The following is an 11,987-nucleotide window of genomic DNA, read 5'->3' as shown; positions in this document are numbered from 1 at the left end:
AGATGGTTTTATGAAATACTTAGTGAAATAAATTGAAGCAAACATATCTGCAAAAAATTTCATACCTAAATCAAAACTGATACAGGTTTGGAGTTGGTTTACCGTAAAAACTTGATAGTTAGCATATGTGCAAAATCAAACAAACATGAAGTGCCCCATCCACAAAAGTGTAAAGGGTTTTGAGCAAATCATTGATACACATAGTTATATATGAACAAATAAACCTCTAAATGTGTGTTTCAATCCCATTAGCTCTTAATTGGTTAAAGCGCCAGACTTTGGTACATACGAGGGGCAGTCAGTATGTTTTAAGAGTTGACTCGTGACGTCATTTGTGGATTGTTTTCATGACATTTCTCAATGATTACATAAACACTGTACCTTTTTCTTTCATACAACACATGTAAAAATTATATCACACACATGATTACGTAAGAGCATTAGCATAAAATCAATAGTCTAGGGACACTGCCAAATCACGCAAAAAGGCGGGCCTTTTAAATTACAGAAAAAAACACGTGTTTACAATGTCCAAGAACAGCAAAAGTACAAGATGCATATGGCTAGTTTTGGGCAGGAATAAACACTAGGTCCTCAGTTTGCATTTGGTAAAATATGAGACTTGCCATTAAACTTTGGTGTAAATGGGACGTCTTAAAACTTCAACAACATTAGGGCTTGAATGGAAGCGAAAATATTCTGCAAAAATGGCGAAAATGAAAAAGCAGTTATTACAAATGACATCAATTATCTCCAAAATTAAACATACTAAAATATAATGACTGGTCACGTGTAAGAGCTGGTACTCAGTGCGATGATAACTGGTGCAAATCAAACAACAATCCGCGCATGCGTAGGGTGGGATGATCGATACAACATGGTGGAAATGCACGAAAATTGCAAAATTCCATGTAAATAGGGCCTAAAATATTACAAAATGCTATGAAAATTGTAATTTAAATATTCATATGAATTTTTATGGATGATCTCAACCTGAAATGAACAGAAAAGTTTAAAAAAATAATTTCTTATTCAAACGATGGTCTCTCTCTTTTTGTATAAATGTAACAATGGTAGAATAACAGTTATATTTTAATCACAGATTCAAATGTTTTCTAGGGAGACTCCCGTTTAAATGTTTAGAGATTAGTCAACAGAACTGGCAAAAAAAAATTAAATTTCCACATTTACTATTTTTGGCAATATCAAGATTTTTAAAGAAAGAAAAGCCTTGTTTTTGTCCAAAATAAGACATATTTGACCACGCATTTTAAATAAACTAAAACCTTTCCAGCCCAACAAACATGGTTTCATGAACTGGTAGTTTGTGTTCTATTACTGTTCCAAACGGCAGTATGCTCCATTCTTTAATTCCCAAGAAAATATAGAAAATACAACAATACCGCATTTCGGCCTCTTATTTCCCTTAACAAAAACGACTCAATTTCACCAGGTGACTCTAGATTTTATGCTAATGCTGTTACGTAATCATGTGTGTGATATAATTTTTACATGTGTTGTTTGAAAGACAAAGGTACAGTGTTTATGTAATCATTGAGAAATGTCATGAAAACGATCCACAAATGACGTCACGAGTCAACTCTTAAAACATACTGACTGCCCCTCGTACAATAGAGGCCGTCAGCCTTTCGCCATCTTGTGGGTACAAATGATATGCGTGTTTATGCGTCGACTTTTTTTGGCGACTACGCGCAGGGCGTACCTTTCCACGCAGCTGTTATCACGCATCGCATCATTTGCTGTTCACAGATGGAAATCGAAAGACCATCGCAACGTGTACCCACAAGATGGCGGCATATGACGTCACGCTGACAGCCTCTATTTCATGTTTTCAAGCGCTAAATAGAAAGCACATATATGTTAAATTATAAGTTTTTATTGAGAGAAACTCCACGAGTATGCAAGATGGGAGACTTTATGATATCCCCATAGATAAGGTAATGGGATATCCACCAGAAACCATATTGGATTGTCAGTCATGGTGACCACAGTGAAATTATAGTCACGTGGTAACCGTGACCAGCAAGTGGATTCAGTACTATTTTTAAACAGTGCCTTAAACAAATTTTTATATGAAATGTTATAAAAAGTAATCATTGTAGATTATGTGATACTCATGAAATATCTTCAACATTAAGACCATTTAAGGTTTGCAAATTGGGATCCAAAAAAATTGGCATGTACAAAAGGGGGATGGGAAAAGATATTTTGGCAGGTTGATAGGGGAAAGCAATTTTTGGCAGGCCCAAAGGGGGTTGGGGTGGGGCATTTTTTGGCATGCCATTAGGAAAATTTAGCCCCCCCCCGGCTGATAATTATTGCACAGCCGTTAAAGTGTGTAACCAGCTCAAGATCCTGCGTACAGCATAGATTTTAAATCAAATTTTGAATTTTCTGTCATTTGAACTGTATTTAGCCCCCCCCCTCAAATAAACGCGCCCCCACCACTTTTTTCAACCAAGATGTTTCAAAAATTCGATATTTCCATGCTATCTTGTGTAGTAAGCTTACCAAGTTGCTCACATTGTCGGTAATAGCAGCAATAAATGGTGAAAATCTGCATCAGAAACCCGGAAGTGAACCAAAAGTCAGTGTCAAAAGTTCATAGTTTGTTATTTTAGCGTGACTTTTAAGCTTACCTAATGATTTTAACGGGAATTGACGTGCTAAAAATGACCTCTAATAAACGCCCCCCCTTGGGAAAATGTACGCGTTTATTTGACGAAATACGGTATGTAATTCACTGTTCAAGTACTTCCCCCACCCACCTATCCCATGGAATGTGGGTAAATGATGGACCTTGTAATTTTCAGACTAATTACAAAGTACATTCCCCAACCTCTGTGGATACCTGTAAGCATTACATGCCCCCAGTACCCATTGTTTCTACCATCCAATTGCAGGGTCGGGATATAACACATGTTGCAAAATGCTGCACACTCCTAACCAGTGTTGCCAAAACTTTTCAGCGTCAAGGCGCGGCGCATTGACTCGCCAGGCTGCGGTAAAGGATTCTCAAGTAGCCCAATTTTTAAGCTTCCAAAAAGCGGATTTACCCAATTTAGAACGCATAAAACACCCAATTGGGCGGAAAAGCACTTGACTTTAAAACTTCCGGTACTTACTGGGAAGTTACTGACCGATCAATAAATGGTCACAAAACCCATTGTAATTTCAATTTAGAGCTTCAAAGACTCAAAACCTTTATAAATCGGCTAAATTGAAAGGAAAAGACATCAAATTAGTGAAATTACTGCCGCGGCCTGAGACTGGCAAAAGTAGCCCAATTTTAGACAAGTAGCAGCATGCTTTTTTGAGTAGCGGCAAGTGATCGCCAAGTAGCCCAATTGTGCGCCTAAGGCGCGGCGTTGGCATCACTGCTCCTAACCTGGAGTTCACCAATTGGCTAATCATTATGTAATCCCAGCTTACAATCCCCACCAGTGCCCCACATTTCCTGGGGGTGAGGGAAGTACTTCAACAGTCTTTGCAACCGTTTGATAACACTTTTGCATGGATTATCATAGGAAGTGTATAACTCATCCTCTGATCTTAGTGTAACATTTTGACATGTTTGATTATTATGTGCTTGTGTGTAAAGTTTGCTTCTAAAGCAATTGTATTTTTAACAATTTTCAGAGATTAGTATAAGAAAGTTTTGAGTTGTAATTTTGGGTGAAATTGAGTTATTTTAATTAGTGGATTATGAAACTACAATGGCATTTCATCTACAAGCATATATATTTCAAAATGAGTGTTTTCTTTTTCTTTTTTTCCCTTTTTTTTGACAAAAGAGACGAAAAGCAGACACCCTCCACAAAAAAACAATACAATAGATTAGTCTTACAATAATACATGTTGGTACAGCCACCTGTATCAGTAATAAAGTTGCTCAAACTTCCGGATAATGTTTTTGTGGAGGGTGTCTGCCTTTCATCTCTTTCATCAAAAAACTCATTTAGATGCATTATGCTTGTAGATGGAATTCTACGGTATTGGTAAATGCAAACAGTTTTAAAAGCAATTAATTAAATTTAAATAAAAGTTTTAAAACAATAAATAACTTAAAAATTGAAACCCAAAAAAGTGCTTCTGCAAGATGACAAAACTTTCATTCACTAACCCCTTGAAATATAATAGTTTATGATATTTATATTTGTATATGAAATAAATATAATGTATTTTAAATTGAAACTGAATCTGTTTCTTGTGTCTTGGTTTTTGTCACATTTTCATAGACACAAGTTTGACATACAAGGGTCATTCAAAAAGTTCTACCTCCATCATCACATCTCTGTTATCTTACATGCCAGGATATTGTAATTACCAGTGGTTATACTCTTCGAATAAAAGTTACTTGATAAAAATGTGATTTTTGGTTGTTAAGATGTGTTGGTTTAAGTGAATACAGATTTGGTACGTTGGAAACGGTCTGAAAAGAAAGGCTAATTTTGATTATAAAGGTCGCCAACATCTATGTGGAAATCATTACAGATTTATTTCAGAAAATGATTAAATTGCTCTATTTTTGTTAAAATATTTTAATCAATATCTAATATTTGCCAGACAGTACAGTTTTTATGGGTATCATGAATTTTGCACAACAAATCCGATACATGTTCTGAATAGCCTTCGTATTGACCCTTTTCCATAAGTTGTTGACTTCGATTGGGTGAGCACTTGTACAAGTGTGGGTCAAGACAATTGGTTCATAAGTTAAAATCAAATAACTCTTATGCACAGTTTTTTTGTATTTTGTAATCATATACAAGGTTACTAACAAACTGTTTATCGCATTTCCACGTTAGGGTGCATCCATTGCTTAGACTGGGATGTAATTACGAATTGCCCTTAAACATGTAGTCGAAATCTGGCAAATTTCACTAAGATGTGTGTCTGTAAAACCCTTTGATGTTTTATTTGAAGTCCCAAAGCATGTCAAGGAGCTCAAATAGGACCAAAATATTTATCCTGAGTAAGCAGTTGGATAAACACATCTTGAAAACATTTTTTATGGACATTATCCAAAGCTACAATATGATGCTTACTAAACTTTCGTTTTTAACCATTTCTGGGGGATCTGATGTACCAAATCTGTATTTACTTTAACCAACATATCTAAACAGCCAAAAATCACATTTTCATCAAATAATTAGAATCAACTGAAATTTTGTAAATAAGCTTTTCTACTGAAAAATGTAATAAAAAGAGGATATTAGGATCACAAAATACTTCTTTAATCAGAATCCTAATTATAAGAAGAATTCTTTGGTATGGTTTTTAACAAAACTAGACCAACTTTGAAATTTGACCCCTTAGTTACTCTTTATAATTTCCAATTTGGGGATATTCAAGCACTTTTATCAAAGTACACAATAAGATTCAGAATCAGCTCCTCCAAATTGACCAAGAACACCTCGCTAAGTGGCTATCCGTGTAGACCTAAATGCTTTTTGGCTGGCTGGCTCCCTAACTACATATTAGGCACAAATAAGTGCCTATAATGTATTCAAATCAGGTGTCTGACTAAAATGGTGGTAATTCTGTTTGTAGGCCTACATGAAAAAAGTGAAAAGGTGAAAAACACTTTTGCAAGTTTGGCTCATGGAGGAATGGTATTTTCGTTTCTTCGATATAAATTTAGCATTGTTAGTTTTCGGTCTTTTCCAACTTCCAACAGTGCTCGAGGAAAACAGGAAGTCTTTTCTTTTTTGTCATTTTTTCAAATGTGAGATTCTGAGGGATAAACCACTAGAGTACCACAAAAAGACTTGAAAGTGATCCTTGTTCTCGAATGCACCTATCAGTATGTTTTAAATTTCATGTAAAATTAAAAGAAAAAATCTGACATATCCCAGAAATTGAGGTGAAGTGGACAAGAACCAAACTATTAATTTAATACGGCCAATTATTTACGCCCCAAGCCCTTCTTCTATTTAGTGCCCTGTATCATTGTTTCATTGCAGGCCGTGATTCATTGCTAAAAGTGGTTGAGCGCCCTCTGTTTTATCTTTCTCTTGCCAGAGGTCTCTTGGCTTTTGATTTTACATAATACAGCATCAATATATTTATTAAAATCATCAATATTTTGGTCAGGTGGTCTATATACTACACCAACTACAATGTTTTGCGAATTACTTTTTTCAATTTCTATAAACAACGATTCAGTATACTTCAGCTGATTTAGATCATTAATATCATGTCTAACATTATAAGCAATATTCTCATCAACATACATAGAAACACCACCGCCTCTCTTGTCATTTCTATTACATAATTCAAGGTTGTATCCTGTTAGATGAGAGTAATCATGAGGCTTTTCTTTAAACCATGTTTCAACCAGTCCAATGATTTGAAAGTTGACATCGATTTCTGATAGTAATTCCTTTAATGCATCAAAGTTTTTAGTCAGACTTCTTACATTACTTCAAAGTAATGATAAATTGCTGCTTTTTATACCGGCTGTTTCTTTTAGGTTGTCTGTGGAAAAATATTGTGTGTTACTATTACAATCATTTACTTCAAATGCATCATTATTATCAAGAGGATTATATTTCATGTTATCGAAATTGGATTTCATATATTCAGTATCAGCCGACATGTCCTCAAAACACCTATACAATTCAATGATTAAAAGGCAGTGTCAAATTTTCATTACTGCTGGAGCAATGCCAATATTTTGTATAGTCATTGCTTCTGAATTCCTTTGCAGATAGGTCACTGCAACATTTGTGAACATATTTCTTACATAAATTGCAAATTAACTTTCTATGATTGCTTTTTACAAGATGGGAGCATATACCACATAAAAAAGACATAAATAAATAACCAAACGAACAAATAAAGAAAATATATATTATATCAAGCAATAACCTAGTTATGCTGTAAACACAGCAAAATATTAGGGTTTCACTTAGATATTACTAAGCTTGCATGCCATTATAAAGAACATATTTATCAAAAACATTCTGCAAATTAAAACCCATCATATCATCAATGATGAATGATGAACTTGAACAATTTATAGAATAAACGTACTATTTATAGGTATTTATTTATTATTTTTAGGTACCTAAGAAATCGTCATTTTCTCATGGTTAGAACGTGCTAGGGCATTCAAAACAAAACAATTCTAAAAGATTGTGATATATTTTACCCTAAAACCACCATTATTTTGGTGGTTGAGTGGCTCGATTTTTCGCAGTGGTGGATTGAACATGATGTAAACCATACCAAAGCCTACATCTCAGCGCCTCTATGCTGTGACGTCATTTGGTGCATGGAACTAAAACATCTTCCTAAAATTATTTAATTATTTTATGCTTGGATGATAAGAAAAACATCCAAAGAGCACAACTATTACCAACAAATGGACACATTAGCTTTCATTTCAAACTTTTTTCCATTAAAATGCACCTGGTATGGTCAGCGAATAAAAACACTGGTTGTTATTTCTTCAGTCAGATAGGGTTGGAACTGATTTAGTGGTGTGATCTCTTAAGGGAGCAAAAGTTGTTTAAAAAGAGCATTTTACATGATATTCAGTCTTTCTTAGCATATCTTGACCAATTAAAAGTGAAATAATTCAAGTTTAAATATAATTCTGAGTCAAATTAATGCAGTATGTGCATTGCTAATCATGCACTATCTACTGAAGATAGCAACATTAAGATATGATAATCAGGCAGGGCCTAAGTTTTTGCTTCTCAACCTTTCAGATGTTTTTAATTTAGTCACAGGACACATGTAAAAGTTGAGACAAATGTTTATATATCCAGATCTATTGTCAAGTAGGCAATGCCATGTAGTTGAAATTATGAATGAAACCCAGCATCCCTTTTTAAAGGCTTTTCTTGTTTGCTGTTTTCTTGATTAATCTTGCTTGTAAATAGTCAAAAATGCTTGAAGGGTGCCTTCTTTTAATCCATCCATGATACCATGATGGATACACAACTGGAAAAACATAAAATTGAAATCAGACGTTACTGCAACTGCCAGGCCCAACCGAACTCGGTCTTAAGGGGTCACGCCACTAAATCAAGTTCCTATTTTTTTATGTGTTAAGAGGTACCTAAGCAATCGTTATTTTCTCATGGTTAGAACGTGCTAGGGCATTCAAAACAAAAAATTTCTAAAAGATTGTGATATATTCTACCATAAAACCACCATTATTTTGGTAGTTGAGTGGCTCAATTTTTCACAGTGGTACGTGCATTGAGCATGATGTAAACCATACCAAAGCCTACATCTCAGCGCCTCTATGCTGTGATGTCATTTGGTGCATGGAACTAAAAAATCTCCCTAAAATGTCAGAATTGTAATATTTTTTATTATTTTATGCTTGGATGATAAGAAAAACATCCAAAGAGCACAACTATAACAAAAAAATGAAGATATTTTTAATTTAGTCACAGGACACATGTAAAAGTTGAGACAAATGTTTATATATCCAGATCTATTGTCAAGTAGGCAATGCCATGTAGGCCTATTATTTTATGCTTGGCATGATACGGCCAAAGAGCACAACTATAACAAAAAAATGAAGATGTTTTTAATTTAGTCACAGGACACATGTAAAAGTTGAGACAAATGTTTATATATCCAGATCTATTGTCAAGTAGGCAATGCCATGTAGGCCTAGTTGAAATTACTAATGAAACCCAGCATCCCTTTTTAAAGGCTTTTCTTGGTTGCTGTTTTCTTGATTAATCTTGCTTGTAAATAGTCAAAAATGCTTGAAGGGTGCCTTCTTTTACTCCATCCATGATACCATGATGGTCACACAACTGAAAAAACACAAAATTGAAATCAAACGATACTGCAACTGCCAGGCCTAACCGAACTCGGTCTTAAGGGAGTAAAAACTGTTTAAAAAGACCATTTTACATGATAATCAGTCTCTTTTAGCATATCTTGACCAATTAAAAGTGAAATAATTCAAGTTTAAATATAATTCTGAGTCAAATTAATGCAGTATGTGCATTGCTAATCATGCGCTATCTACTGAAGATAGCAACATTAAGATATGATAATCAGGCAGGGCAGTTTTTGCTTGCTTCTCAACCTTTCAGATGTTTTTAATTTAGTCACTGGACACATGTAAAAGTTGAGACAAATGTTTATATATTCAGATCTATTATCAAGTAGGCAATGCCATGTAGTTGAAATTACTAATGAAACCCAGCATCCCTTTTTAAAGGCTTTTCCTGTTTTGCTGTTTTCTTGATTAATCTTGCTTGTAAATAGTCAAAAATGCTTGAAGGGTGCCTTCTTTTACTCCATCCATGATACCATGATGGTCACACAACTGAAAAAACACAAAATTGAAATCAGACGTTACTGCAACTGCCATGCCTAACCGAACTCGGTCTTAAGGGGTCACACCAATAAATCAAGTTCCTATTCTTTTATGTGTTAAGAGGTACCTAAGAAATCGTAATTTTCTCATGGTTAAAACGTGCTAGGGCATTCAAATCAAATAATTTCTAAAAGATTGTGATATATTCTACCCTAAAAACCACCATTATTTTGGTAGTTGAGTGGCTCGATTTTTCGCAATGGTGCATTATTTGAACATGATGTAAACCATACCAAAGCCTACATCTCAGCGCCTCTATGCTGTGACGTCATTTGGTGCATGGAACTAAAAAATCTTCCTAAAATGTCAGAATTGTAATATTTTTTATTATTTTATGCTTGGATGATAAGAAAAACATCCAAAGAGCACAACTATCACCAAAAATAGGCACATCGGCCTTCATTTTAAACTTTTTTTCCATTAAAATGCAGCTGGTATGGTTAGCGAATAAAAACACTGGTTGTTATTTCTTCAGTCAGATAGGGTTGGAACTGATTTAGTGGTGTGATCTCTTAATGGAGCAAAAATTGTTTAAAAAAGACCATTTTACATGATATTCAGTCTTTGTTAGCATATCTTGACCAATTAAAAGTGAAATAATTCAAGTTTAAATATAATTCTGAGTCAAATTAATGCAGGATGTGCATTGCTAATCATGCGCTATATACTGAAGATAGCAACATTAAGATATGATAATCAGACAGGGCCTAAGTTTTTGCTTCTCAACCTTTCAGATGTTTTTAATCTAGTCACAGGACAGATGTAAAAGTTGAGACAAATGTTTATTTATCCAGATCTATTGTCATGTAGGCAATGCCATGTAGTTGAAATTATTAATGAAACCCAGCATCCCTTTTTAAAGGCTTTTCTTGTTTGCTGTTTTCTTGATTAATCTTGCTTGTAAATAGTCAGAAATGCTTGAAGGGTGCCTTCTTTTACTCCATCCATGATACCATCATGGTCACACAACTGGAAAAACACAAAATTTAAATCAGACGTTACTGCAACTGCCAGGCCTAACCGAACTCGGTCTTAAGGGGTCACGCCACTAAATCAGGTTCCTATTCTTTTATGTGTTAAGAGGTACCTAAGCAATCGTTATTTTCTCATGGTTAGAACGTGCTAGGGCATTCAAAACAAAAAAATTTTAAAAGATTGTGATATATTCTACCCTAAAACCACCATTATTTTGGTAGTTGAGTGGCTCGATTTTTCGCAGTGGTGCATTGAACATGATGCATGAAAACCATACCAAAGCCTACATCTCAGCGTCTCTATGCTGTGACGTCATTTGGTGCATGGAACTAAAAAAGCTTCCTAAAATGTCAGAATTGCAATATTTTTATTATTTTATGCTTGGACCATAAGAAAAACATCCAAAGAGCACAACTATCACCAAAAAAATAGGCAAATCAGCCTTCGTTTCAAACTTTTCTTCCATTAAAATGCAGCTGGTATGGTTAGCGAATAAAAACACTGGTTGTTATTTCTTCAGTCAGATAGGGTTGGAACTGATTTAGTGGTGTGATCTCTTAATGGAGCAAAATTGTTTAAAAAGACCATTTTACATGATATTCAGTCTTTATTAGCATATCTTGACCAATTAAAAGTGAAATAATTCAAGTTTAAATATAATTCTGAGTCAAATTAATGCAGGATGTGCATTGCTAATCATGCGCTATCTACTGAAGATAGCAACATTAAGATATGATAATCAGGCAGGGCCTAAGTTTTTGCTTCTCAACCTTTCAGATGTTTTTAGTTTAGTCACAGGACACATGTAAAAGTTGAGACAAATGTTTATATATCCAGATCTATTGTCATGCAGGCAATGCCATGTAGTTGAAATTATTAATGAAACCCAGCATCCCTTTTTAAAGGCTTTTCTTGTTTGCTGTTTTCTTGATTAATCTTGCTTGTAAATAGTCAAAAATGCTTGAAGGGTGCCTTCTTTTACTCCATCCATGATGGATACACAACTGGAAAAACACAAAATTGAAATCAGACGTTACTGCAACTGCCAGGCCTAACCGAACTCGGTCTTAAGGGGTCACGCCACTAAATCAAGTTCCTATTCTTTTACGTGTTAAGAGGTACCTAAGCAATCGTTATTTTCTCATGGTTAGAACGTGCTAGGGCATTCAAAACAAAAAAATTCTAAAAGATTGTGATATATTCTACCCTAAAACCACCATTATTTTGGTAGTTGAGTGGCTCAATTTTTCACAGTGGTACGTGCATTGAACATGATGTAAACCATACCAAAGCCTACATCTCAGCGCCTCTATGCTATGACGTCATTTGGTGCATGGAACTAAAAAATCTTCCTAAAATGTCAGAATTGTAATATTTTTTATTATTTTATGCTTGGATGATAAGAAAAACATCCAAAGAGCACAACTATAACAAAAAAATGAACACATTGGCTTTCATTTCAAACTTTTTTTTCCATCATGTTGAAATGCACCTGGTATGGTCAGCGAATAAAAACACTGGTTGTTATTTCTTCAATCAGATAGGGTTGGAACTGATGTAGTGGTGTGATCTCTTAAGGGAGCAAAAATTGTTTTAAAAGACCATTTTACATGATATTCAGTCTTTCTTAGCA

This window comes from Amphiura filiformis, chromosome 13, assembly GCF_039555335.1.
Source record: "Amphiura filiformis chromosome 13, Afil_fr2py, whole genome shotgun sequence".
Taxonomy (NCBI): domain Eukaryota; kingdom Metazoa; phylum Echinodermata; class Ophiuroidea; order Amphilepidida; family Amphiuridae; genus Amphiura; species Amphiura filiformis.
Note: the sequence above shows the minus strand (reverse complement) of the source record.